At 39.4% G+C, this 6,407-nt stretch overlaps 1 protein-coding gene across 9 annotated transcripts in view; it reads left to right on the top strand.

Annotated features, from left to right (window-relative positions):
- Window positions 1-6,407, top strand: part of Mtmr3 (myotubularin related protein 3) — a 166,340-nt gene that overhangs the window by 64,926 nt on the left and 95,007 nt on the right. For all 9 annotated transcript variants that reach the window (XM_004645543.3, XM_023705807.1, XM_004645541.2 and 6 more), the window contains exon 2: window positions 6,214-6,270. The gene's annotated coding sequence lies outside the window, so the exon portion shown is untranslated. The remainder of the gene's footprint in view (window positions 1-6,213; window positions 6,271-6,407) is intronic.

Genomic DNA, 6,407 nt, shown 5'->3' with positions numbered 1-6,407 from the left:
GAAACTGTACTTTCGATTTGATTTGAAACTGTCTCATTGCTATATGTTTATCAATAAAACTTTGAAAAGAAAAAAAAAAACCTGAAATCCAGTGACAGTTTACTGGATTTCCCACATCCCTGAATGTTTTGCTTTGTTTAGGAAATGATTTTAGCTTTTTATCTGTGACTGATAAGCTGGCAGAGAATTACAGCATACTGATCATAAAGTTGCTCTGGGGACTCAAAATACTCCCAGCCCTTAGTGTTTTCAAAGAAATAGAAAACATGCCTAGCTTCAGTTTTTGCTTTCAAACATATTGCTTGGAGGTCTTGCTGAGCCAGAATACTAACTCAATTTTATATGTATTATTTTATCTATTTCAAAGCATAGTGGTTAAGCAGGGGAAAAGACACACTGTGTTCATTCAGACTTGTGAAAGAGTCATAGTTGATACCAGAATGATTGGGTGAGGATAGGAACTTGGTAATAGTTGCATTATCAGTACTTCCTGTAGTAGTACCCACTTCTCTAAAATATTTGTGGGATAAACATACCTCCACCATGTAGCATAAGTGGGAATACAACCATTCTTTTGAATTCTTCCCTTATATGTTTCAATTTATAGTTGTTGTCAGCAGGAATTTTTTTTTTTTTTTTTTTTTTTTTTGAAAGGGCAAAGGGGCTTTATTATAAAGGAAAAGGGAGTTCATTATCTTAGAGGACACGGAGAGAATTTGGGAAGATAAGGAATTCTCTGGATTGGAAAAAAAGGAGGCTGAGGCTTTTCTGGCCTTTGCCAGGGGTGGGGCTTGAGGGGGAAGTTTAGATATACCTGAGGAGCTGACTGGGGCCTTCCCTGAGGTGGAGAGAAAGGTGAAAGGAAACTGTATCCTAGGCTGAGTTGGAGAAGAAGAGGGGAGGTGGTCTCTGGGAAGATGAGCTGTTGTTTTAAGGGCTTCAGCCATATTAGGTGACCACCATAATAATTCAGCAATTCTTACTAGGGCCATTCCTATCATTCCCATCTTTTGGTTGTTATAAAGGGGCGACGTGTCTCTTAGACTGCTTCCTGCTGAACTGGGCGTCGTCTTGGGGGTGAGGGGAGTTGACAGGATGATGGTTCACATCCATGTAGAAGTTAGTGCCAGGAGTCTCAGCCAGGACTAGAAGTTTATAGTTAGTGACGGCTCACATTGGATACTGAAGAAACCTGAGATACCAGCAAGACTCGGGACTCGACAAAGGTGCCTCGATGTGGGCCACGGAACCCAAGCTCTGTTGTTGCTCTTCAGCGGCAAGACCGAGCAGCTCAAGTATACGGATCTGGCCATAGTGAGGTTTCCTGTGTGGATTAAAATTGGCCAGTGTTGGATGAAAGCTGGCAAAGGCAGGCGGCAGAAGCAGAAGCAGAAGCAGAAGGTGGTTCAGTGAGGGAGCTCATAACCGGGGCAGGGCTTGTCCTGGGAGCCACACTACTCACCATTCCAGGTCACAGCACCAAAACTGATAGGTTTTAATGGTGTCGCAGCAGAGAAACACGCAGAAGGGGAAAGGGGCTTCATTATAAAGGAAAAGGGACTTCATTATCTCAGAGGACACGGAGAGAATTTGGGAAGATAAGGAATTCTCTCAGGAATTGAGTTTCAAGGAGTAAGCTTAAACCAGTTTTACTCATCTTATAAATGCATCTTCTTTGCCAGGCATGTGTTGCATGCCTGTAATGCAACACTCAGGAGGTGGAAGCAGGAGGATCACCAGGAGTTCAAATCCAACCTGGGCTACAGAACAAGACCCTGTCTTTTTTAAAAAACAAAACAAAAAAACAAGCAAGTATTTCCTCATTATGGTTTAATTCTGCCTAGCCTACTAAGTGTTGAATATTTGAAAAGTTAATAGACATAAATGAAACATTAGGAAGCAAGGGGGGCGGGGAGTCTGGGTCCCCCCCCCTCAGCCTCTGGAGTAAGCTGTGACTGATTATAGGCAATTGTTACTCACTGTGCCTAGCTGTAAAAGCTATTTCTTGAAATTCAACACCTTTGAATTATTACTGTCTCTACTTGAATTATGGCCTGCATCTGTTTTTTAGTGTTCAGTATATATGCCATAAAATCTACTTTTTAATTTTTTTTTTTAATGTATTTAGCACAGGGACTACACGGTCTCACTACATCATAGGTCAGATGAGTAGTGATTCTCCTGTTTTCAGCCCCCTAAGCTCTGGGATTGCAGGCACATGCCACCATGCCCACTCTCAATCACTGGCTCAGCTTGCCTTGGGAGTGGGGCCAGAAGGGCCTGCCCACAACTGCACTCCGCCTAAGTAGGCCCTTTAGTCCACTGGTCTATCAGTCTGGCCCTTCTACCGTGTTTTTGAGACAGTCTCACTGTATAGTTCGGGCTGGCCTTGTGCTCATTCTGTAGCCTTGGCTGTCCTCAAACTCCTGGTGATCTTCCGGCCACAGCCTCCTGAATGCTGGGATTATCGGCCTGAACCACTACTTTGGGGTGTTTGTTTTTATATCCGTGAAAAAGAAGTTTCTTTAAAAATTAATGTTGCCTTCTTAAAGTTAGGGGCCGGGGAGATGGCTCAGTAGAATAAGTGCTTGCCTGGCAAGTGCAAAGGCTTCAGTTCAATCCCCGGTTCCACCAAAAATAAATAAATAAATAAAGAAAGAAAGAAAGAAAGAAAGAAAGAAAGAAAGAAAGAAAGAAAGAAAGAAAGAAAGAAAGTTTTGAACTCTTAATTATCCTGTACTTGAAAAGCGAGGTAAGGGTACATTTTTCTTAAAAACATCACAGCCAAGAAATGTTACTGTTTCCCCCCTTCCATTCCTGAACATTTTAGGGGTTTTATATGAGTCTCTTAGGTTTTTTTTCCTCGTTTATTTGGTTCAAACCTGCTTTACACACAGCTTTAATCCCAGCACTTGAGAGACTGAGACAGGAAGACAGACCACCGTGAGTTTGAGGCTAGCCTGGGCTACATAGTAAGTTCAAGACCAGCCTGAACTATGTAGTAAGACCCTGTCTCAAAACAAAAGCCTGATTCATTTTTATAGTTGTCTGGTTTTGTTTTGTTTTGGTACTGGGTATCAAATCCAGGACAGTACGGTACTCTTATCACTGAGCTATACTGTGTGATTGTTTTTCTTTTTAATGCTACATAAAGTTCAAGTTGTTATGCTTCTTTGCCCTTGTTGAAACCAGAGTTATAGAACATAGATGTTCACATAAACTACTGTGCGTTGGTGTTGAATGTGTCTATTTCTTCTTGGTCTTCTTGCAGGCTCCATATCTTCCTTTTAGTTTTTAGTCATTACTTATCTTCCACAAAGGGACTTCCAGTATGTCATCCTGGGTTTACTTCTCCATTGAAGCTAATTATGGTAATCACTAATATTATACTATTTATTTTTCAAGTATATTGAAAAAAAGTATATTGATATGTACATTCTTTTGTAGGCTTATGTATTATACTGTATATAAAATTATATCTGTATCGTATACTGTATTATGCTAAAAAATGTATATCTTAATGTTGGATTTGTTGTATCTTCTTTGATGATGAAAGTCAAGGGTACCATTAACACAGATTAATTTAAGGCTGATGAATCCCTGCTCCACCTTTACGTCCTGGCTATTTAAAGTACTCCCCCCCCCCCCAATGTATGTATTTGGTACAGGGTCTCACTACATAGCTTGGACTTAGAGTGATCCTCCTGGTTTTAGTCTTCCCAGTGCTGGGATTACAGGTGTATGCCAACACACCCCGACTCAGTCACCGGCTCAGTGTACCCTGGGGATCGAACCCTGGTTCCTGCACTTGCCAAAGCAGGCACTTTGTCTGCTGAGCTATCTGACTGGCCCTTGTATCCTGGCTGTTGGTTCATTAGTTCCTTGAATGTTTAAATATCCTTGATGATTACAGCTTTTAGCTAATTGTTTAGCCTTAGCATAATTATATTCTAATGCTATCAGTATGTAGATTTTCCAGGTCATGTAAACACAGCTACTTTTACTCTGAGGAATATATCTGGTACCAGAGAGCTTTCAGAGGACCATGTTTTTGTGGTCCTTATCTGGCAAGACACTTGGAGACCTGAGAACAGTTTTTTTATTTTGCTGGTAATGTCTTATACTGATACACTTGCTTTCAATCAAGATAGTTGATTGTGGTTGTAGGGAAGTGGAGCTATTGCTGGCATTGAAGTTGGCTTGTCTCAGCCTTTATGTTGAGCCTGCTTTTAATTGGTCTGCCTCTTGGAACTTTATAGGCATCTGTGTGAATTTAACATAAATGTGTCTGTATTAATTCACTTCTCATTTTTGGCAGAATAAATTGAATAATTTATAAAATATGTCAAATGATTTTTACAAAGATTTCCTTGGATTAAATACAGCACCATAAGTTCATTCTCTTCATTTGACTTGGTATATATCTTGAACTTAATCCCTTTCTGATTACCTTCTGGATATACATGTACATATTACAGCTGGCCAGCTTCCTTGGAATTTGCCCCTCATTTCTTAATAATATGGCCTTTTTTCCACTTCTTTTTTTTTTTTTTTTTTCCTCTTTGATTTCAGGGGTCATTCTGTAATTCTGGCCTTAAACTCACAAAGTAGCCCAGGCTGGCCTCAGATTGGCTCTACTTCCTCTTGTGTCAGCATCATACATGCTGGGATCATAGAAGTGTACTACTAGGCTGGCTAGTTCTTCAGAGCTTTGTTATTGTTTTTTTTTTTTTTTAAGACAGTGTCTTGGCTAGGTAGTGCAAGCTGGCCTTGAATTCACTTATGTAACCCAGGATTGCCTGGAACTTACGGTGATCCTCCTGTCTCAGCCTCCATAGAGTGTTGGGATTACAGGCATGTACCATCATGCTTGGATTCTTTAGAATTTTGATGTTCTTCAGTCTTGTTCATTTATGTGACTTAATGTTGTATGAACAATAAGTTCCAAAGGATGAATTATATCTGCAAATATTGAAAGAAGTTATCACAGAGGAATTGAGGTTGACTAGGTCTTTTATTTTTAGAGTTCATATTGTTGCCTTAACTCTTTGAGTTAACTAAAAAGATCTCTGAAATCAGTTATTTGTAAAAAGAGCTTAAATTGGGAAGTCCAAACTTTGAGTGTCTATGATCTTAACTTTTTAAGTTATCTATTTGTTCACTGGGAAAGATTTTTCTGACAAGCTATCCGAAATGACGCTTGCCTGAGGAAAAACTCCTAAATACTAGGAGTATGTTTAGGTTTCTGGAAAGCTCTGTTCTTGCAGTTTAGCAGTTCTGAAGGCTTGCTGAGGCCTGACTAGATCCATTCTGCAGTTCAACATTGTATTATCTGTAGTTGACTAAACAGCCCATATTGCAGCAATCTAAAAATCTATTGTCATGTTATTTTTATGTATATAAGGGAAATGTTGGCTGTCAAATCTATCAAGTTCCTGTTCCCTGAAGTTGAACAATGAATTCTAAGAAACAGTGGAGGTTAAGAGTAGGAAAATTTATTGGAGAAAAGGAGTAGGGAAGAGGATTAGCCCCTACAGACAAAAGGGGTCCCTAATGAGTTGCCAATGAGCCCACCTCTCAAAGGAAGTTTTATAGAGCAAAATCATGAGGCGGGTACAACGTGGGTCAAAATTATGATCAACCAATAAGATTGTAAGTGTAGTTGCTTAGGTAATACTGATCTAATGTAAAGGTATGAGTGCCATCATTAACTTTAGTCAATAATCAGTGCCAATAGTCTTGGCATTGTCTTTAATCTTAGCAGTCTTAGTCTTATAGTCTTAGTCTTAGTAGGTGGGGGAGGACAACCCAACCCTAATGAGGAAATGGGAAATTTCATCCCTCAAGGGCCTAACCCTGTCTGACTGCCTACTGTATATTTACCTTAGTTAGCTATAACACTACTGTAGAGAAAATTTTTATAGGGAGATCTAAGTGGTTTCACTCAGTTCTTAGGCTATTTTTGAGAGTTATAGAGCAAAATCACAAGGTGGGTACAATTTGGTCAAATTATAATCAACCAATAAGGTTATAAGAACAATTGTGTATGCAATGTTGATTCAAGGTGTATCAAGGGGATATGGATGACATTATTAACCTTGATCAATAACCTGTGGTTTCAGTTTTGCCCTTAGCCTTAGTCTTAATAGGTGGGAGAAGATGGAGCACCTCTAATAAAATAATGGTTTATTAAATAACTTTTTTCTTTTGCAGATTTCCTTGTGAAACCTTGTATAGTAGTAGAAAGATTCTCAGGACAAACTTCATTTGGTAAGTCCATTCACTATTACCCTCCTGCTCCATACTCTTTCTGTGATAATTTAAGTCAGGGAAAAAATTAATTTGCAAATTGATTGCGGGGGGGCTGTTTGATTCTGTCCATAATTATTTATATGAATTTTTCTGTT

The sequence above is a fragment of the Octodon degus genome, unplaced genomic scaffold, assembly GCF_000260255.1.
Source record: "Octodon degus isolate 3935 unplaced genomic scaffold, OctDeg1.0 scaffold00230, whole genome shotgun sequence".
Classification (NCBI taxonomy): domain Eukaryota; kingdom Metazoa; phylum Chordata; class Mammalia; order Rodentia; family Octodontidae; genus Octodon; species Octodon degus.
This window is presented reverse-complemented; position numbering and strand designations above follow the sequence as displayed.